General features: G+C 41.6%; 1 long non-coding RNA gene across 2 annotated transcripts; it reads right to left on the bottom strand.

Annotated features, from left to right (window-relative positions):
* Positions 1 to 1201: 1201 nt before the first annotated feature.
* On the bottom strand, positions 1202 to 23246 carry LOC133265669 (uncharacterized). Of its 2 annotated transcripts, XR_009742059.1 has the most exons (4): positions 23159 to 23246; positions 13280 to 13390; positions 6562 to 6612; positions 1202 to 1818 (listed from the first exon to the last, which is right to left on the bottom strand). It is a non-coding gene; the product is annotated as an uncharacterized LOC133265669 (long non-coding RNA). The 2 variants fall into 2 exon arrangements; XR_009742058.1 differs by lacking the exon at positions 6562 to 6612.
* Positions 23247 to 23492: the final 246 nt, after the last annotated feature.

Here is a 23492-nt window from a genome sequence, read left to right on the forward strand (position 1 = left end):
AATAGGATCTCAACAGGCAATAGTATTAAAAATGTGTTAGATGTTAGCATCTGGGCCAGGAAAACCACGACAATCTAATATAGAGAATATAACCAGGGCATTCATCTAAGACTGCCATCCATCTTTCCATTCTCTGCAGTGTCCCTCTCCCACTTCAGGGTACATAGATTGAGCAAGTCCTTGGAATAATGACCTTTAAATGAGGCAAAGCCTACCTGACGATGTTTCCTTGCCAGGCAGGTTGCAGGTCTTAGAGAACGGATACCCAAACTACAGCGGTCTTCCTTTTGGTAATGGCGATTCGAATTGAGAAGTCATTTCAGTACATGAAGGCAGACTAAAACACCAGCAACCTCATTCCATTGAAGGGAAAAGAGAACACCAAAGCCTCAGGCATCATGATTTTAACATTTGATTTTTGTTCCACAGTGGAACAAAAATGAAACCGTTCAACAATCCTCGTGGAATCTTCCAGGAGAGACAAGCCAGAGTAATGAGCTTGCTGGGTGGGTAAGATCAGCAAACTGGAACAGCAACACTGCGAGAATTTGCAAAACAGTCTGCTCCATGTCTTCACATTCGATACAGAAGATTCAGATTCAAGAACCTTCTCCAAATGAAGCAAATCTCATTAGAGCTATAAGCAGTCTGATCAGCAAAACTTATTTTCTTCTGGTTGTTGATTAAATGGCTTCTTTAATAAAAAGATTATTAGTTATAATTTTGGGGGATTAATTATAATCCTTGCAAGTGTGGAAAACAATGAAATGTTGTTTTGACCTGCACAAAATTCACTGTCTAGATTTAGGATGTCCATTTATTCTCTTCCCGTTTATCACAGTAGAACAGATGAGGTCACATTGGGAAAAGAAAAACAAAGACCTAAATGAAAAATACCTGTGTATTCACAGTATATATACTTTTCCTGAGGTATCCAGGGTAGTTAAAAATTACTCAGCTGCACAGGGCATCATATTTGGATGCCAGTGCTCAATTAAAGGCTTACTTCAGTAGTGCAGACTGTCAGGAAAACTGTAGCTGTCTTTGAAGGCTTAAAATTGCCAAAGGCAATATAGAGAGAAGGAAGAAAAGGCATTTTAAAGAAATTACGCTATTCACTTGTTACAGTTTAGGAATATGTCTGCAGAGAATGAAGGAAACAAATTACTCTAGAACACTTGCAGGGGTTTCAGAGTGTAGTGGTTTCAGAGTGTAGTGGTTAAGCTCCCTCTGTTTGGGATAGATTCAAATACAGGAGCTGAACTTCAGTTTCATTAAAAACTTAAAACTAGAGCTTTTGTGCTTGGAAATATTTTGTTTTCCTACTCAAATATGCAGAATGTAGTAAGAACTGTGGACAAGACAGGGCCTCTTTGGACACTGTGCCCAGTCCCTTTATACTGCAGTTACCTATCACATCATCTTACCATAGTCTGGGGAAAAAAGCAGTACACTTTACCCTAAATCAAGGCTGAATCCTGATAAAGGGGTCTCCTAAGAGTTCATCTCACTGATGGCTAAAGGGTTCTTCATTTCCAGCCCCACTGCGATCACAGGCAGGTTCAGACTTTGCTGGAAGTGGCATTTCACAAAGCAGATTTCAGGGCTCACAGCAAGTTGGCTAACAGCCCACCAGGATGATAGCTCCATCTGATGCTTGTTGATGTTCTCCTCAGTCTAATGTCTTCCTTTCCACTTTCAATCTCTTCTTGCAGTAACATGGACCAAATCTTTCTTTACATTATTTGCATTACGGTGGTCAATTTCCAACAAACATGGGAACATGTGAGACACTTCCTTCTCAGGAGGCTCTGTTGTCTGAATAGAAGAGGGGGGGGGGGGGGGGGAATGGAGAAAGAAAGGGACAGAAAATAGTTAAAGTACTGAACAAAGAGAAACTCTATCCTCCAGCTTCTCCACTCCAATCTCATGCTTCCAAAATCCTCGCTTCTTCTTTTCAGGGTAAGGTCACTGTCATGGTTTTTAAAAGAAAGATGCTCTTTGAGGACTTGTTTATCTTCAAAAATTTACAGAATACTGTAGACATTTTATTGTCTAACCCTTTCTCTCAGTAATTACGCAAATGGTTGCTGAAATGGAACATTTTAACAAGTATTGCTACTGCAGCCCGGTAAATCTGCTGTATCAAAAAGGCCAAAAATTTCCAGCTCATTTCCTGCTCAGCCTTATAGAGCTGTGAGGAACTGTTCGCATGTCAGCTAAGCTGTATACAATTTCCACCAACTGTTCTAAAGAAATACTTGTTTCTTTGAAAAAACACTTAAGAAAGTCAATATAACATCAAGATTCTGTTTCTTTTTCTAACATGGACATTCCACTTATGCCAATCAACTGACCCTATGTCAACCAAGAAGTTTCTTGCAATCATTCAGTCGACAGGAAGAAATGATGAAACGTGTCAAGTTGGAAAACATATCCCTTCCAGTTGCTGGGCTTCACTTATAATTTGTATGTCTGTTTGGATGATCCTATTATGAATACATTAGTCCTTCTGACAACCATATAGCATCACAGCATCTCACTGCACCTCAGCATCACATTTCTAGCTCAAAGTGTTAAAATAGCAATTTGACCTTCTATGAAAATTTGGTCTAGTTGTAATACTTGCAAGCAAAATGGAGATTAATCCATCTCAAATAGTCACCAACCAGCAAATTCTAACTAGGAAAACAGGATGAGGAAGGATAGAACAAAAGATTAATAAAAACATGAATATTGGTGTTCTTGTAGATTAACGTTAAAAAATCAATATAGATACCCACCGGAGAACAAAGTCAGTCATGTAAAAGGGTGAGGGCACTGTGAGATTAGATCTCAGCAAAGCAGAAGCTTTAGAAGTTTCTGTATTGCATGGCTCACACAAAAGCATCTGTTGACAATATTAATACAGCTCTTGCTTCCTGTAAACTGTGCAACCATCAAAGCCTAGATAGTTTTTGAATTACCTTGCTGAATGAACCTGACATGATTTGGAAATCCGATGCAGAAGTGCGGTTGCAGTTTTGTCACCGATCATAAACATCTCTCTATAGTCCTCTGCAGTGCATGTGCTCCTGGTCAGGCTGGGAGCACCCTAAAGAAAATATGAATACAACTGAGTACATTTTGCACCTACTATAGGAACACCTCAGTGTTTCTAACAACTCTGTCTGTCTACAGAAAGAATTTCTGTGCTTAGTGAGTACTGACCCCGGAAATGCCTAACCAAGACAGAATGGGTTTTATTATTATTATTGTTTTAAGCAAGAGACAAAACAAAAAGGAACAAAAGTTAAAGCTGTTGTGACTGAATGGTGTTTATTTTATTTCCAAGGCTTAAATATTTGTAATGTTAGAATTAGTTATAAATATTTGCAATTAGAATGCATAAAACACACAAGTGACAGGAAACAGAATCTATAGTAGACAAATGGGGCTACCCAGATACCGTTCACCTGAACTTTCACAGATTTGCTATCTGAATGTGATTACTAAAACCACAAAGGTGTGAAGCAGAGCAGTGTTCATTTTTGTTACAAGACTATATGTAAGCACGTTGCATCCATTATTCACTGGTATTTTTACCTCTTACTTTGCTTTTGGCCATGAAGGTTTACCTCAAAACAATTTGTGAAGAAGCTGCTGTATAAATTCCTCACATTACTGAGAATTGCAGGAAACATCAAACATTCGGTTCTGCATTTTGTTTCACATATTTTCAGAAAAAAAAAAAACAGTTTTGGCTTGGTATTCTCATTTGAAATCGTTCAGTCTCATATTTCATAAAAGCATTTATACAGAGCTGCAAAACAAGCACAGAAAAATCATTTTTGCTTTAATTAAACATATTCTTGCAGATCCAGGGATATTAACTGCAGATGGACTCGTGCTTATATATTAAATCACAGGTTCCCCCAAAGTGAAGTATTTCATTGCCAAATTGCTCATAACTAGTTACTGCTGCAGTAAGGGCAAGCCAGTCAGCAAGACAAAAATCTATCAAAAAGAGTTTCTACAGTTTTCACTGCAGGAGTACAGCACCGATTTTCTTATATTAGTTTTGCATAAATACAAAGACTGGAAACTTCTCCCTAGAAATGTCTTTAGAGCAGGGGTGAGACTCTTTGCAGAACCTCTTAGAAGGGCAATACCATCTTCATGCTGTTGTCAAGGAGGGGAGGAAAGGGAAAAATGGTTTTGAACAACTTTTTGCCCCCTCCTGAGCAGAGACCATGCAGGACTTGTACAGTTGAAAAGTAGAACAAAACTCTACAGTACATTAGTAAAAATAATCTCACTGGCATCTCTCTGCTAACCATCTGTTATGGGAGGAAAATGTTCATTCTCATGGGTTCTTGGGTGGTTATTTATGGGTTGTAACTTCAGCTGAGAAATCCCTTAGTGTAACAAAGCATTGCTTGATCAAGTAACTGGTAAATCTGGCTCTTAGAACCTCTCTCCAATTTCAGTTTTCATTACCAATGTGGAAGGTGGAAGACAACAACCATGGGTCTTAATTATAGAAAAATCTGTGAACAAATCACCTGCCTCCATAAAGAGGTCCTTGCACAGTGAGCACTTGTGCAAAGGTAGAGATGAGCACATATATGCTCCTGGCATATTACAGTTTAAGTTGTCCCTTACAATTGGGTAACTGGCCCAAAGTGAAACAAGCAGCTGTTATTCCAAACTTCAATAGAGAAGCAGTGGGTGAGGGTTAAGTGGGTAATTCTAGGATATCAGAATGGAATTGAACATGAGGCTTTAAAGGAAAACAATTTTGCTTTGACTGAGAGGTTTACCCCACAGAACAGGGACAGAACAATAAGTCTGGAAGGTTACTTTAACAGCAGTAATTTCAGCAGATTGAAATGGCCAAACCAACTCCTTCACCCAGAAAGAACAATTGAAGAAGAGACTGTGGATTTGTAAAACAAAGGGGCTACATTCTCTCCCCTTCTGTGACTGGCCTGCTGATGTGATTTTACACGTTCACTGTCATGCCCAAGAGCATGTTGAGTGCAGTCAGAGGCAGAGAGGAGGAGGGAGAGGCAGTCGGAAGTCAAACAAAAGTTCTATGAAAAGAAAGTCTGGAGTAAAAATAGCATGAAAGAACCCTATTCTGCTAGCAAGGAGCCAGATGTGGCAACACAACGTATCTAGAAATAGTGTGGGTCACAGATGGGTTTTGTCCATCTCTGTTTATCCTGATGTTATATTATCATTATTACTGCATACCAATGCATCCACTGCACATGTAAAGGGGATATCTCTGAGCAGTAAGTGAAAAGCAGAGTAATTACATTAATTTATCACACACCTTTGGCTGTTTCACCACCACCTCCCTCCTGAATACTCTTAGCCTTCCAAAAAAGATCTTACATAGAAAATCTTAAAGTGTTTAAGAGGGAGGAAACCAGTAGGGTTCTATAAAACATTAATAAGGTATCACAGAAAATGTCCTGAAACTACACTGGCTCCATTCTCCTTTTCCAGAAGTGCAAATCAGGAGTGACACCAGTGTGGTCACACTGCTGTTCTGCTAGAAGAAAACACCACAAGTCAGATCCAAGATCCATCGAGTGCAACTGGCTCCAGCACTAATCAGGCTTAATATGTCTTGTAAAGCTGTCAACCCTAATTAGGGTCACTATAGATCCTTAGTACTAGTATCGCATTCATTGATTGATCTATGTCTTAAAACCACTTTAGTTTTTGTCACTACTGTTGGTGTGGTTACCGTTGGCAATACTGTTGGTTATTCCAGGACAGCTCTTCTCTGTGGATGAATTCCCTCATTTTTAACCACTGGTTTGTGTGTTCCCCACAATGAGACGGGGTAAAAAGGCAAACAAACCTCTCTCACAAAAAAAATCCCACCCCAAGCAGAGCAGTCTCTAGACTTGTGACATCTCAGGAGAGATCCTGATTCCCTCCATCCCCAACAAAGTTGTCCTGCAGGTGGTAGGCTGGCTCCCCTAGGGACAAGGATTATAATAATCTTCTTGTGCTTCATCACAGCCACTCACACAGTCCTTTGTGTCAGATGGATACTTGGATTGTCAACTGATTAACAAAGGAAACCAACATTTTCTGTCAAAGAATTGCAGGGTTTCAGAACTATAAGCCAACATGCTGGAATCATTTTGAAAACAAAAACCAAGCCAGAACAACAGATAGCAGTGGTGTGCTTTTACTTTGATGGGGTTTAGGCAGTGGGATCCACAAGTAACTACAATGCTTTGCCAGGACAGATAGATAATGTTTGCTATTCTCAAGACTCTCTCCTCCCTGGCTCCCCACTACCTCTTTTGTGTGGTTGCTGATACTCACAGCTTCTTCATGGGATGGAATCACGAAATAGTTTTTTCTATTGCTGTCACATCTGCACCACAGAGATTTCCTGGATACAAGAAAGAGGCAACTGCTTTCTGGTGGGGTGTCCTCATCCCCCTTGGTTTCCCTTCCACATCCATTGGGTCAATGAGATTTAAAAACTGTCCCCATCTCATCCAGACATCAGTATACCTGCACTGAATAAGAGTCATGGCTATTTCTTACCTTTATAAATAACTGATTGCTGTTGAAACCTTCAGGCTGTTCAGAGCAATTCTGTGAATAAGAAATATTGAGTTAATACATCTACACACACAGACTCAAAAGGGGGTTTTAGGTGCAGGGAGGAACATCCAATTGATCTGTTTCTTTGACTGAATGCAAAGTTACCTACAGACTCTTAACGCTGCTTTAAGCATTCAAGCCACATGCTATATAGGCACATCCTAGATTTCATTTTCCTGTGGATCAATATGAACTCCTAAGAATCCATAATTCCACCTATTCTGTTCCCTCACTGACCAGCTTAATATTTTACACTTCAAAAACCAAATAAGAAACATGCTCAGATACCATTATCACAGCATTTTCCTCATATGACATCTCTCCTTCATCCCTTTTTGAAAAGCTCCTTTTCTCTGCTTTTAACAGACATGAATGCAAACACAAAGAGAGTATGATTCAGCTCTCTACTCATGCCAGTTCTAAAGAAGTTGACTTCCACTGGTTGCTGTCTGCTTCAAGGTTATGTAGCTGAAATCCTGTGATCAGAAGCAGCTCTTGGAGTAGCTTACTCAGCAGAGCAAGCTCACTATTTCAGTAAAAAGCAACAGAGAATGCAATTAGGTTCCTAGTGTTATGTCACAGAGCAGGAAAGAAGATTGAATACTAAGGATTTTACATCTGAACTATATTGGTAATTTAAAAGTCTCCGGGATTTGATGGCCCATCATGTTTGTGTACAATTCACCTCAGTCTGGCAGTGCCAGTACAGTCTGAAATTAAGGAAGTCATCCTGTAAGAAACTACGATTTTGTGATTTCCATAAGTTTGAGGGGGAGCTAAGGGGTTTTCAAGCTACCAGTGACAACTTGGCAGCTCAGAGACAGCCAGACTCTTGGTTTAACATCAGTGCAGAGAGATCTGCCCCAGCTGATGCTGCAGTCCCCCGCAAAGCCTTGCCCCATCAAGAGCTTCCCCCTGTTTGAATGTTCTTTGGGGATATTTGAAACATGGGTGCTGGTGCCAGCTCAGCTCTCAGTGGCACAGTACCCTCATGGCAGAAGCAGACACACCAAAGCTGTCTAACAAACCCACACAGCAAGAGTGACTACAGATAGCAAATCTAGTTACCCTTTGGCTACCACAGAAATACACATGCAACATGAAAACAGGAGGTTTGTTTCAATAGGGGTAGAACTGAGTGGCTCCAAGTGCTAACTATAATAGACCTTTTAAAAACATAGGCTTTGCATATTTGGACATTTTTCATTTAAATAGCAACTTTCAAAGCTGGTCAGACAGAACCAAGGAGTTCTTTGACGCCCAGAATACGTGGCAGAAATCACCCCCACTATGCCATTGGTTACTCAAGACGTTTCTCCCCATTTCTGACTCTGCTTAGGTATTACGCAAGTGAAATGCCCTCCAGTGATGCCATCCTACAGTTAAACCATGCTGCTTACCTGCAGTGCCATGTGAATAAAACCTGGTTTCACAAGTTCTAATAAATCAGTTTTATACAGATCAATCCCAATACCTTTGATATGCAGAATTTGTGCATAGCAGAGGGGAAGTCTGGCAGTGAATTTCTATTGCTCAAGGTTTGATCTCAACGCACAAAGCAAACTCTTGAGATTAGAAAAATGCATTTGCTTCTGGGAAATAGTCTACATGCATGAACATGTAGGAAGACAGATTCTCCTAGCTCTAAATTGTGATCTCTATCTGTGGCCCTTTGTTTAGAAGCAGAAAAAGGAGGGAGAGACTGGAGATGATCTGTGAAGAGGTGTAGGACTTATTGATATAGCTCCAAAACAAAGGTGACTAACCTCTGCCTGTTTGCCCAAACTCTGAATATCTCTGCCCAACAAACTGCAGAGTTAAAGATTAGAACTGGCTAAAATAGCAGGCATAGAGAAAACTGAGATACCAGATCACTTGCTTGTTGATGCTTTTGTTGTTGCAGCAGAGAATTACACGAGGGGATAACCTGTGTTTTACAGGAGCTGGTTGTTGCTACAATTGCAGTTTTCGAAGTGGACACTTAGTCTGTTTTCTGTGGAAAACTGGAATCTCATCTAACTTACTGGCAAAGCCAGCTAGCTCTGGAGAGGAGAAAGCAGAGATTCCTCCAGCTCTCAATGCTACACACTAGGCAGCTCTCATCTTTGTCCTTTGCGACTAGCATCTGTACGTTGCTTTCCCCTCCTTCTGGCCTGTGGCCTGAGGATAGTTGCTGTGTGCCATGAGAACACCCACACTGTCCCCTTTCCACCCCAAAGTCCTCATGTCCCCATCCAAGCTTCCAGGCCCTGGCCAGCAAAAACCTTTTGCCACCCTTCTGCTTTCATAACTTGCTCCCACTCCTGCACAGGCAAGAGACCCACAGGAACCGTTCTCCAAATAATCTCTCAGAAATCATTTTATCATGTAATAATACCTCTTATGACCCAATTAATTGAAGGACAGCAGATGACACAAATTGCAGATGACACAAATTGAAACAATTGCTTGTTTCAATTTATAAGCAAAACTGGAACAGAAGACAGTCAAATTAAGATTTCCAATTGCTGATTCATGCCAGGGTTCTACTGGATGATTCCTAAAGGTTGATTTAATCAGGGCTTTTAAGGATTCAATCAATCTTTTAAGGACCCAGTCAACCTTTCTCAAGCGATACAAAATAAACAGGGGCAAAACTTTCACTTTAATCTGAAACTGAACCCATAGGCTTTATGAAAGTTGGCATCTGCATACAACAAAATAACACATGGCTGATCAAAGTTCCTCTCTGGCAGGATCTACTTCCACTCATACAGATCTCTTGCCAACAGACACACGTACCTGTTATGTACTGGGCAGAAAAAAGTCATCCTGAAAACATGCTCTGTAGACTGCAAGCCTGTATCTCCAGCCGTTGCGTGAATTGGGAACCAGGATTTGGTACAGAGAGCCCTCAAGTTGCTTCACAAGTGTCCCTCGAAGTGTTCATGAAGGTCAGAGCTATGCTGAGGGCTAGAAAAGGGCTCAAGGTGCAAATGCAGTAGTCCCCAGCAGTTCACCTTCCCCAGGGTAATAGACTAGCAGCAAACTGTAACTGTTGCCTGCAGAGGTTTATATTCGCCAAGCAGTGGCTAACGACCTTTAATTGTTGTCAGGGTTCCAATGCCAATGATGATATCTAAGAAACTAAACCCTTACAGCCAGGAATTATAGCTGATTTCCTTACCCTCAAGATAATTAACTTGCATTAGCTGGGGAGTATCTCAGGGAGCAGGCAAGTTGAAAGGAAGGTTAAGAAAGGTTGCCCTGTGATGATGGGATTCATTTGCTTCTTAGGGCCTGATGCCCCCCAATAGTGAGATACAGAGCTTATTCCAAGTTCTTGGAAAGAACAAGGCAGAAAGATAAATGAAGTACCTGTACCTATCCAGTTCCTCCTGAGCAGAAACTATATGTCCTTCTGGCATCTTGACCGTATATTCTGAACAGCCTTTGGAAGAACACACATTATCTGAGATCTCCCAATATCCAGCCATCCACAGGCCCAAGAGAGACACAACCTGATGACACACTGAATCTGGTCTTTCCAAAGGGTTCACAAGCACGGATGGTCTCATGAATATGTGCTGTGACTGGCAAAGTTGTTTCATCTGCCTTCAGTATCATTAGGGCAGGAATTACCTCCATATTACTCTCTTAGTTGTTAAACCAAGATCCTGAGTGAGAAATGGAAGAGGAGAAATAAGGGAAGCATAACAGCCTCTTATGTTAAATCCACCTCATGTGTGAGCACAGAAAGCCAGAGAAGTTTGCTGCCTCATGCTGTGAATCTACGTCTCAGCTTTTGGCAGTGGAACAAAACCCTGGAAGCGTTCTGGAGGCATTCACATGTTTTGCTGCTTGCTTTGGCTACCTTCGAAGCAGCCTAAACCCTCTGTTCTCTTTATAGAAATATGTTTGCAAGGCATTTTTCTGAAACTGGTCACAATGAAAATACCTGAAATTTAGATTCCTCCACCCCCTTTAAAAAGAAAAAGTGATTAAAAAAGATGTTTTTCAGATTGTTCAAATAACAACGGTAACCGTATCCAAATGAAAATCAGCACAACCGAGTAAAATGGGTCTTTTAGGCTACTCTCTGCATGCCTCATTTCTTTTTTCATAACAGCACATATTTTCTCCTGTGTGATCTTGTTGGGATATCATATATATCCAGACTTTGACTCCTGTTTAAGGAGGGTGTGAAAGCTTTATCAGAGCACTCCTAAGGCAGTGCATTTGACATTGTACTCCCTGGAAGGAGCGCAGCATCGTGCAGCACACCTGAAGCAGAACAAAGATGTTAGTTCTCCTTCCAGAAGTTACAAGGCACCTGCAGATGGGGAATCAACTCAACACTCACTCTGCTTCTGAAGTTAATTTAGTAGCCTATATCGATTTCTCTGCTGCCTTGGCTAAGCAGCTTCTGATGTATTTTGAAGTTTTATGTTGTCTTTTGATGCCATGCAGAACACATTTTGTTCTGCCTTTCTGAAGTGCCTGTCTTGCAAATGGAGCTGTGATCAGGCACTTAACTACTCTCAGTACCTGACACTGCAACTCCATGTTTTGCCTTGACAATATAGAGTTAGGAATTATCTCCTGTTATGTTTGTTAAATTCCCTTTGGAATGAGAGCACAATGGAAAAGGAGGGCTTTAGTCATGAACCAAATTATAACCTAGACAGCAAGACAATTACTCTAGCTGGCTGTCCTGAGAGAAGCAGAAGGAAGGAAGCAAACCAAGAAAACATCACTTTGGAGATTTCCATCATCACTAAAATCACTTTACACCTGAAGTGACAGGTATGAAATTACCCTGATTATGTTCCCCCAGTAGATGGATCAGAAAGAGCTGTTGAAATTCGCCTGTGAGTCTAAGTCCAGTTACTCTTAGTCCTACTCACTGATGCAAGAGTGCAAGTTTGCTCCGGTTTCCATTGGCTTATACTCTCACTTAGTGCTGTATGAAGATGTGAAGTATGTCATAAAGGGCAAAGGAGCCAAATTTGATTGTTCTGGGTCCTTGCTCATGGTCTGATTGAAATATGAGGTATTATCTACTTTGCTTTCACATCAGACAGTCTCAAACCACTAGCTCTGAAATGAAACCCCTTTGAGGCTCCTTGATAATGTGCTTCAGCAAGTATTTCACAATCAAAATGAGTCTTGGTATTTGTGAAAGACGCCAGAATCATGCCAGCACATCTGTTTAGGCTGAATGACTGACGCATTTGGGCAAGTCTTTCTGCCTCTGTTTCCCCTTCCTAATAAAATAGGGATAAATATTAAACCCTCAGTAGACTGAAGTTCTCATCCCAGTTCCAAATATTTTTTTCTCCATTTTTTAATGTCCTTCAAGACAGAAGGAGGAGTATGATGTTTTTTTTTTTCCACTGCTGTCATGCTCATCTGTTGTTCATCACAAAACAGACTGAGAGGGGTTTTTTTTGCTACTGATAAATACATTAAATCTTTACATGTCAAAAAAACAAAGCATAAAAATATTTTGGAATGTGATGAATATGGAAAATATAAGGAGAGAATGGGATGGAACTGAAAAGGGAAAATGCTAGATGAAGAACACATTATTAAGAGAACTTACCCCAGCCTTCAGATAACATCATGTATTAAAATAAAGTGGCCTCTGCAACTGAAATAGAGGAATGCTCCAGAACCTATTCTAATGTAGCAGATATTTAGGAAAAGGTATGAAAGAAGTCATTGACTGAAACAGGGAGGAGACTATTAAAGGGGCACTTACCATTCAGAGTTTTGATTTAATTAGATCATGGGCTGATGATGGCCACCAGACCTTCAGTTGCACACAGTCTTGTTTCTAACTCTGTGGAAGGCAGAGAGTAGGCCAGCAAGGGAGAATGGGTCGAGTGGTCTTTAAAGTGTGCAGCAGCAAGAAAGAGCAATGTAATGCATAAAAAACCCAATCAGAAATGCAACAGCTGTGAAACTGTCTTTGTTTCCCCAAAACCTGTTGAAGCTGTGTTATGTTTTGCACATTAACCTCCCCCTACCACGAGCAGCACAAGACCAAGGCAACACTGAGGTGGTAAGTCACTGGAGCAATAAAGCAACACTTTATTAATGCCTGTCCTCCTAAAAATGCAACCCCAAATTCCTTCCAGATATTCAACAGGGCAATGGAAGTTTTATTTGTGGGTTAAACCATAGAGCAAACTGCAACCCTTGTGCCCTCTTAAATCACGCCGCCTCCTTGGAATGACTAAAATTCCCTCTGAGTTGCTTTACCCAAAGTTTGTAAATGCCTGGAAGGCATAAACCACTAATGCATGTAATTTTTCCTTTCCCTCTCCGCCATTTCTCCAGCTTTCCCACACAGATCGCTGCTTTCTCCCAGCCACTTCAAGAACAGGATATATTTCTGTCTCAAAAACCATACACTATCTCTCCTGATCCAACGAGTCAGATTACTCTGAGATTCAAAACATACTTCCTTGCTAAATTAGGCATTCCTTTTCCCCTTACGAGAAGATAATCTACTTGCAAACCAGGTGTGACTTGGAGTGGTCACCTCCAGGGTTTTCTGCAGGGAGTAGTTATTGATGGACACAGCCTGACTGTAGCCAAAAGCAAACGATACTCAATGCTCATGCAGTGCACAATACTGAGCTGTGCTGGAGACAGAGCTGGACCCACTTACCATGTTTCTTTGACTCATATCCTTGGATGAGGTGTTCTTATGCAAAGCTGGCTCTCCTCCTTCCTGCAGTCCTCTGCAAGCTCCCATTTGCCCAGCGCTGAAGGTTTCCTCCTGCAGGAGACACGTGTTAAGCCACAGCAAACCTGTTTAGCAGTTCTATTCTGCTCCCCTTCATTTCTGCCAGATTCACTTTGCATAATATCTAACGCTGGTTCCCAAGGATATTTTTCACATGCACCAAATTTCCCTTCAAATACTTTCCAGTTAATAGTGTATTCAGAAGGCACTAATTTCTGTGCCTTCTTTTCAAAGTAAGGCTCTCAAAATCCCCAAATGCCAAAGCCAAGATGATCTGGGCCGTGTCATCTTTAATTTTCTGTCCTTCCAGCTCACTAATATGATGCACTCTACATTAGAAGTAGATTGCTTGGTTTTGAACACTTGGATTAATTTTTTGCATAAGCTATACCTGAAGCTCTCTCAGAAACATTTTTACAGTCATCCTGCAGAGAAGCTTAGCGAGAGTTCAGCCACTGCTTCTCATCCTTGCTTAACACAAATACCAATACATCTAAGGCATGTGTGTAACCAAGGTCTTCTCTATTAGCCATCAAATCTGTGCTTCCATTATAGAGTTTTTCACAACTGAAGTCACTCTCATTTTTGAATAGCACAGCTAATAATTCTGGTATAAAAAACCTGCTATAAAGAGCAAATGCAGGAAAAAAAGTCCCAAAAAGTCCCTTTGCTCAGTTTTACTCCAAGTGATGTCAATAATAAAATTTATGATCATATATCTGTGTAACACTAACACTCTGTAGAAAGAAGTGGACTTCTCTTGGTGTTTACCTCTGCAAGGCTGTTGACTATAAGGCTGGCACATACCCAAGAGTTAAAACCAGAGTAATCACTTCACATACACAGGCTAAATTCAGATAAGGATATGAAAATCAATGTGTTTTTCAAAACCCACACTGACTAGGTATAACTTCTCCCATTTATAAAACTGATTCAGAAACGTTAAAACAGCAGTGATGTTCAGACTGCTTCTGTTCGGGACAGAAATACACAATTTTGTCACTGTCTTCTGAGAAAAAACAAAAAAGATATTGAAGGTGGGTGAAAGATGAAAGCAAATGCAACCCTAGGTTTCTGATGCTGAAGTAGTTTGATATAATTGTAGCTCTACGAAGCTTGCAAGAGGCTGTATTCAGTGTGTGTCTGCTCCTGAATCTTTTTGCCCGTCTTCCCAAGGCCACTGACCTGTAACCACACATTAAAGTGTCAGGTTTTGAACACCTAAAAACCCTTCTGTAGGATTTTGATTTTCTTTATTTCAAAGGCAGGAGCCATACAGATAACTGCACCTCCTGCCTGGGATTTCATATGCCTCTACTGCCAGATGATAAAGACCTGCATGCCGATGTTTCTGTGTCTATTTTCATACCTGGGACTCTTGTAATAAACACTGAAGTGGAACAACTAGTTCTGCATGAAATTGGTGAATAGGTCTGAACTGGTGTTTGCTAACAAATCCCCACTCCATTCATATCCTCCTTCTTCCTACTGTTATGAGGATTCCTCTCTCCTTGGGCTCTCTCTTTTTAAAACTATTTAAAACAAGTTAGAATATTTCTCAAAGCTGTGTATGTCTTTGAACGTCCACTCATTGCAACTAATCACTTAATTGTGGGTTGGTTGGAGATATCAGGCATTCCAAATGAGCTTTTCCAGGTACCAGGCAATCAAACCCTGCCAGATTTCCCAAGTGCGCTCAGCTCGGTGGAGTGAATCCAAGTGGGTTTGGCAAGTCAGCTGCTCCCACACACCACACACCTACCAGTATCTCATTTGCTGAGCAACTCTTTCTTCTTCCCCTCGTCCACCCACTACGGTAACCTTGGCCAGGAGGGGAATTTGTAGTTCAGTAGTTCAAAAGAAAGCTCATTCATTCTGCACTGAAAACTATGGCAGGGGCACGGCTGCCCTGTTCTAACTTGTCTGGGGTGATCAAGATGCTCCAGCACTGAGCTCCCATCTGAGAAGACACGTGAAAGCCCTCCTGCTGTCACACTCAAGCAGTATCTGGCATTGCAGGGCTTTGCCTTGCCTGGAGATGAGCAGGATTCTCTGCTGACATCTGAAGGAGATTCTTGCTGCCAGGCAGCCAGGAACCAAGGCATCAAAACCCTCACCTCTCAGCTTTTCCAAAGCAACAAAATAATACTATGCAAGCTCCATGTCTATATAAAGCTCCAGTGTATAAGATATAAGAAACTAAAGAAAAGCAAAGACCTTCAGCATGATAAGCACTTCAAACAACGTAGGGACTTATTTTTCATGTTTTATTATTTCCATCACTGGTTTTATCCTCCTTGCAAAATGCTCAGCATTCAGGCAATATTAAAAGCACCTGAGCAGTAAACTTTCAAAAGGGCACAGCCAATGCTCAGAACTTGGTTTTCTTCCCTTTTATGTGCACTTATGAAACAAACTGAATGAAAACACAAGTTAATACTTCTCGAGAACCAAGGAAAAGGCTTTTCTGCCTCCAGACTCCCAGCTGTCTTTCCACAGGAATCAGCTACAAAAGTGTACCCGGAAGTCCTGCTGACACTATTTGCTGATTACGGTGCACATGGATTATCTGACCTGATAAAGCCGGGGTTTTTTTCCCTTCCTAACTTCAGGCCATTGCTCACTTCAGGAGTCAGATAGTGTTTTTCAAAAGAAGCAGAGCAAAAGTAGGAAGAAATATCAAATGCCGCATTTCTTCATTGATCATGGGCAAAAAAAGGATATATAAGTGGAAAATCTGTCCTTTCTACCCCTTGCCAGTCATCTGTATCCAAGGCAAGTTCAACAATTCAGTTGGTAGGCAGTCAAAATGCTGTTCAAGTAAATGTGATGCCTTGGTCCCGAAGTCCTGTGCACCATTTGCCCCAGGAGGTTCAGATGTTACTCTAGTATCAGACACATCTTGTGTGAAACAAATACAAGAAGGTTTGAATCCTGCATTTTTCCACCTCCTTCACCCTGGTCTGGAAATACATGCAATTGAAATGCAGGAAAGTCTCATTCAACTTTGTTAAATATGATGCTTGTTTAGTGCTCAGCCTTGTGCTGAGCTGCCGCTCCCTGTAAAGGGTGCTCTCCCACAGCTTCCTCACAAGCCCATGGGATAAAGAGAGGTGCAGGGACATTGAGAAATGCAGCTGAAGCAAGCTTGTGTTTCTTACATCCTCATTTTACCTCCTGCCTTATCTGTAATTAATATCTGTAAAATGTTTTGAACTTTCTTTTTCTTTTATCTAAGCCATGGTGCAGCCCCTGGATGCAAGGAGTTGGAAGAATCTATGATGGCAAATGGGAGGAATCTCTCCTTGCTTAACATTTGTTTTGCAGTATTACATGTGACTGTAGCCAAGCACATCTTGCAAGCTTTAATAATAATGTGTTTTATTTTGGTCAACAGGCTGTGTCTATGCAGTCGTGGTTCAGATCAAATGAGTTTCCAAAGTGACTGACCAAGTTTCTCTCAACAACTTGCTTCTGCAATCACTCAGGTGATAAGTACAAGCCTGTGTAATATGAGAAACTTCAGGGGGGTATAAGGAAGGGTTTATGAACCAAACCAATCCGAGGCATTGGTGTTCTTAGCGGTGTCAAAATATGACCCATGTGGCTAGTTTGATTCCTTTGTATTTCTACCAATTCCCTTCCACAAGGAGTATAAAGTACAAACCAAGGTTTTAATTTGTGACAAACAGTTGCACAAAGTGATTTACATGGAAAGATCCAAAGTAATTCAGCACCAGCCCTCCTCCTAATTTTTCTTATTTCTTCTATCTCTAATTACAAGCATGAAATCCAGGTAATAAGTGGATAAGATTTTCTGCTAAGAAAATGATGTCTATAATTATAGGCACTTGTTCAACTGAGATATTGTGGCATCCAGTGCTTCCACAAAGATACTAATTGTCAGTCTTTGCACTGTAATTAAGTCTAAATGGGAATCCTAATCTTTTTCCAAATGAGCAAACAGTAAGCCTATCTTGATTGGCTCTGTTGTGGCAATGAATGAAACTGATTTACTCTATGAGTTAATTAAGTTTTATGAAGTTCCATGCCCCCCTTCCTCAAAACCCACATTGTCAGCAAATATTTGAGCTAATTAGTTGTTTATTGTTTTAATGCTCTGTGATAGTATTACCTGCATTGTCCTATTAAGAGCCCTGTTTTTCTGCAACCTTGATTTCAAGTTTTCCCCCCTCGGAGCAACTACTTTGCCTTTGATTCACCTGTTCCTTGAGTTCACGGCCTTCTTTTCCCTTTGAGGCTTATGATTTCAACAAGGCTCATGAGTAAAGAGGATGCTATGCAGCATGCTGCTCAGCTTTCCTTGCAAATACTCTTCACGCCTAACCATGACCTAGCAAGCTCAATGTAAGTGGTCACATCTCACAGGCTTTCTTTTCACCACTGTTCATGTGGGATACTTTTCCTATCAAATGCCAGTGCAATCAGCCCAGCTCAAACGCTGTCCAACCTGGCCTTGAGTGCTGCCAGGGATGGGACAGCCACAGCTTCTCTGGGCACCCTGTGCCAGCACTTCATCACCCTCACAGGGAAGAACTTCTGCTTAAGATCTCATCGCAATCTCCCCTCTGGCAGGTTAAAGCCATTCCCCTTGTTACTATGTGCCCTTGTAAAAAGTCCCTCTCCAGCTTTCTTATGAACTGTTATACTACATGAGCCAGCCAGAACCAATGTGACTTGCTCTTGCCCTCTGTTCCCACATTCAACACAACATTGTTATCCACTCAGTTTGAACTTTCAGTTTGATTTTGCTCCATTCCTACAAATATAACTTCCTATAACTATGCAGGAGAAGAGTCAGAAAACTATTCCACAACACTTCACACTCTGGTCTCCCAGGGAAGCCACACACACGTCCAGGAGATCCAGGACCGGGTTCAGATAGTGGCCTCTAGAAGCTGCCACAGAAAGGGGAAATTTTGGATCCACTCCTCAGCCAATACCAATCAGCCCAGGTACACTAAATCAGTGCAGATACACTGATTTATTATGTGTGAAGAGCAGGATTTGCTTCCCCACTATCTCTGCTTTCTCATTGCTTTCTCGCCTCAGTTGTTTGCCTAGAAGAACATATTTATTCTTCCTTTCATGAAGGACTTGAGCTGCAAAATAAATGCAGAGTAAAATGTTTCCAATGCACTTGCCCAAATATAATGATTTGTGCAATTTAGTGGAAAAAATCACAGAGCTGAAAAAATATCTGTGCTTCCTGTGGCGAGAGCACCTGAAAGGCAATGAAATTCCATTACCTGAAACAAGCCCATAAACAGCATTACAGAGCAGCCACTTGTCAGTGCTAGATGCTATTTGTGGGAAGCCACTAATTGCAGCTTTCATAAAACGGTTTGACTCCCTTCCAGGCTGATGCACAGTGCATTCCAAGCGGGTGATTTAGAAGCTGCAGAAAGCCAAATGCCCCAGCCACAGGGGAAAGCTGCCACTTTTGGAGAGCTCTCCAGCTGAGCAAGATGTTGGCCACTTTGTGGCAATTGAATTCTATGCTGTCAATGTCTCCTCCATCAGAGCAACCATGACAATCAGAGACAAACTTTGAGAGCAGGAATGGTAGCACATATTGTAAGGGGCAGCCTCTGTCTCCAGCAGATTCCTGGGGTTTAATGTTGTAGGGAAACTAGGCAGAAAGACCAGGACTGCAATCCGTTTGCCTAAACAGAGACAGTTAATGTTGCTTGAGATGTAACACTTAAGGCCTTCTACCAGCAGATACAACACTGGATGAACAGGAGACTTCTTTCCTCCTGGAAGGACAGCTGGAGGTCAAGTGAGGCATAGCAAAGCATCCCAAGTAGTTTGTGAAGACTGTTAGGCAACAGTCACGGCACAACTGACTTTCTCATGGCGATACAATGAACCCGCAACAGAAGTAGCTCTTCCCAATCTAATGCTTTGGCAAAAGCCCTTCCTTCCTAATTACCTTTCTTCTTAGGTAACATGTCCCCCGCGTAGAACAAATAAGGGGAATGAAACGTAAGTCAAGCTTCTCATCTTCATCCCTAATCCAAAACACACATGCTTCACCTCTGACCCTAGGATTGCTTCATATCTCACCCCATGAATCTATACAGGTGACACAATAGGACGAGTTTGATTGGCAGGTGGGAAAACTGGCATGCAGCAGTGTGATTCATCAGTCCTTTCAGAGCACACAGAAACATTCTGCTGATGTTTGGATAGTTTACATGCTCTTATCTCAGAGGAACTTGTTCACACAAGCAAGGTTTGATTTTATGTTATCTTAAGCCTTTCCCTATACTTGTCCTAGTAGCTGAAAACAAGTTATTTTAGCCAAAGGCTCCAAAATTCTCACTCCTTTTTTTAATAAAAACAGACGGATCTGTGAATTTAGAAAAAAGAAAGGAAAAAAATGGGGAAAAAGAAAAAACTGAACAGTATTTTCAGTGGCTCATGAGCTGGAAAAACAACATTTTTTAATGAGGGGAAAAAAAAAAGATTAAGGCCACTCAGCAGCTGAAAAAGCAAGCACTTATTAAAACAAAATATTTAATGTTCACAGCCATTCAATGGTTGGAAAAGCATATTCTAATGACCACGTTTAATAATGTTTAGAGCCACCCAGGGCCTTGAAAAGCAACTTCTTGCCTAACCTTACAAAGCTGCTGATTCTAATAAATAACATGCATGTTGAACTCACAGGTAGGGAATCAGATTGCTTACCAGTGCTGGGGAGAAAAGGGTTAAAACCCCAAAGCTCAAAGTCCTCCTCTTTTGTGAGATGAGGGAAGTCAGGGACAGGTAACTGGTAGGAGAAAGGAGGGAAAGGAAGAGAGCTGCAGAAAGGAGCTGAGCTCTCTGCTATTCTTCCCAGTGGGAAATATCCAGTACCCAGAGGGTCACCACATTGTCCCAGTATGAGAAATTGGAGAACAAATACAGCTTTCCTATTACCAGGAAAAAAAGGGGAGACTGTGCTGCTGCAGACACCCCCCTGCTCCTTCACAAACTGCAGGTGCTGGAGACTATAACTAGGCAAAAGGGGCCAGGGGCAGGTCAAGGTGTGTCTGCAAGCACTATGTAATATAAAGACATTCTTCTTCAGTTTGATAATCTAATGGCTTGTTATGCAGCATCGCAGATTTATGCAGAAGTTCACTGTTTTAGCACAGATTGTATTTGCTGGGGAACGGTCTTACTTGAGCCATTTCCTACTCAGAAATAGTCTATGCATATTGAAAAATGGTCTTAATTTTGCTGCATTTAAAACAAAACATACTCCTAGGAGACCTGAGATGTTGTGAATTAGTCCTCTGAGCCTTTCAGCAGCGTGACTGCCTTGAGTTTGAAACACTGCTGCAATTTGTTGTCAATATTTCACACTCCTCTAATTTTCATACATGGAAAATAAGTGCTTGGGGTCACCTCGGCTTGTTGACAGGGATTCAGGGAGTCATTCTGAATCCCTCTGTGCATTTGGAGCCTTTCCAGAAGCTCAGCACGGTACCTGTGAAGCAATTTGTCTTTGCAAAAATATTTTGCCATTTAAAGCCACTAAGTGGCAGGGAAAAGCAACTCCAGAAAATATATGTTGTGCGTAGTGGTGGTTCATAGCTGTACATGCTGAGGGTTTTAAATGTAATGCAGTAACCCCTCCTACACAAACCAGTTTCTAGGCTGCTGCTAAGAGCACCCTTTCCACCCAGCAGAAACAGGAGAAATCAATGTACGTTAATCAAGGTATCAAATATAAGAGAGATCTATCAACAAATAGAAATAGAACCAGTCTGCCAGCGTGGTGCCAGGCACCTGGCCAAGACTTTGTGCAAATAAAGATACAGTATGGTACAGTGAGGGCTCCCAGCACAGCCACAAGATGACAATCGACTGCAGTGTTCCAGCTCACTTGCAGAAGTCTGTTGTGCCCATTGGACCCTACACCAGTGACCGACACTGCACTCAGACTGTAATTAAGATGATGACAGGGATTGCTCTGAACGACTGATTTCAGCTGCCTCAAAGGAACTGACATTTCTTGGGTAGAACTGGAGGCTTCAGCTGTTTAATTTCAGATGACATTCATTTGCAATGTTCCTGCTCATAGCACTGACCTCCAGCTGAGAGGAGGTCTCCATTAAGGGCACACAGACCTGAATACTTGCAAGGTCACAGCCTCACCCTTTATCCCCAGAGAAACAGTTTTCTCTCCAGAGGGAAAACATACTGGTTAGTTTTTCCGTGCTGAAATGCTAGCTTTGTGTTCCCAGCTAAAACATATGTGCACCTCTGGTGAAAAGCCATATCTGCAAAGAGACACCAGGTAATTTGCATCTATCAGCTACCGCAGATGCTCCCCACGGTCAGTAATGGGGCACCTCCATGGCAGGATTTGGGGTTCTGGAGCTGGAGAAGAGGGAACCTGGAAGAGGCTCCCCTGAGGCTGTTAGCATGGCTGGGAGACATAGCCCAGCAGTCAGACAACTAGTAAGGCTGGATTTCCATTTCACCCCATAAAGGCAATTATGATACCCATGCGCTGCACACACCCTGCTTCAAGACACACAGCATCCTCTTTTGGGAGAATCCCATGGCCATAAGGGGTCCTTCTCCCACCTCAGCATGCAGATACTGTGATTTCAGCCATCTTCACCTTGCTGGGTTGCCCTCTCTTTACTGCCAGGCCCAAAATTTTGAGGTTTTCTTAAAATCCTAACAGCTTTCAATTAATGGCAAATTTGGATTTTTTCTGGATGCTCTTAAAGCAAGAAACTGTCTTTTTCTTCCTCTTTTTCCCCTTATAACTATTCTTAATTGGAGCTGGGATGGGAGTTAGAATGATGCTAAACAACCAAGCAGGGAAGGCTGCAAAATGTATATATGGGGAAGGTTTTGACTGCTGGGGATCAGCCCAAAAGTTGGATCCTGGGAAAAACACAAATGCCTGAAGGTAGTTCAATGGGACACATCTGTTGCTGCTCCCAGCAACGTTCAAGCATCCTGTAAGGATGCTTCTCATGGGACTTTTTTCCCCATTTTCTGCAAACATCCCGACAAAATCCTACAGCTTAGCATCCCGAGCAGCTCCCACCACCTGCTCTTTCCAGCCTAGAGCCCTGGGTTTGTCCAGGCTCTCACAGATACTGTGCAGATGAGAGCAGGCTATAAGAGTCCTGGGGAGGAAGCACATGTCTTTCTGTATATCTGAATGAAAAATGCCCCGGATCCAGTTTCCTCCTCTTAAGATCGTACAAAACACATGTGCTGTTTTCTCCCAAGGAGCTGTAGGGAGCCACCTTAAGCCCTATGACAGATTTGACAACAGCTGCAGCAAGATTAATGGTTTAACTACATTAGTATCCCTATTGGTACTAAGTGGTTTTTCGTACATTTGCTCTTCCACAGAGGTACTACAGGATATTTACCCACAGGGAATGCTATACTTTAAACAATAAAAGGATGTGATTCTGTTCTCTCCTGTACCAAATTTTCACTCATTATTCCCAATGAATTTATTGAGATTGCTCATCATTTAAAGTAGTGCAAACAAAGCAAAAAGAGAATTGAAACTCCAGATCTGAGGAGTAAGAATGTTGAAGTTCAGAGATGGGGAGAGCATCCTCAAATTTCTTCTGCTCCAGAAACTTTTATGGGGTGAAAGCTGATGATCAAACAGTATGAAACAAGCTGAGAACTACAGATCTGATGTCAAGAGAAGCCATATACAGTAAAATGAACTTGCATGGTTAAGAGAAAAGGAAGGAAAAGGAGATGGAGGGATGGGGTTGTCAATGTGAAACCTGCTCTTACCTTGAGCTCCAGTTGTAATTAAAAATGGGGAATGGAGTCTGACTGCGGTGGGAGATGACTGGAAACAAGCAGGATTCACCTTGTCCTGAGGAACAAGAAAATAACCAAAATTAAGTCACTAATTAATCCACTAACTTCCTGTACAGTCCTGAAATGCAATTATAACCATTTCTTTCAGGATTATTATTATTTCTTTCATTAAATCTTTGTTTAACAATTTCTCTAAGTGTAAGAGAGAAGCTCTGCTTGCAGAGCTATGTTGAAAGAGCTCATATTTGGTCTGTCAGCCTTTGCCAGCTGAGTTGAACTGCAGAGATAGAGCTTTCCCTAACGC

Source organism: Pezoporus flaviventris, unplaced genomic scaffold (assembly GCF_033815535.1).
Source record: "Pezoporus flaviventris isolate CSIRO_AGI_PZ_B2104156 unplaced genomic scaffold, CSIRO_AGI_Pfla_v1 ptg000006l, whole genome shotgun sequence".
Lineage (NCBI taxonomy): Eukaryota > Metazoa > Chordata > Aves > Psittaciformes > Psittacidae > Pezoporus > Pezoporus flaviventris.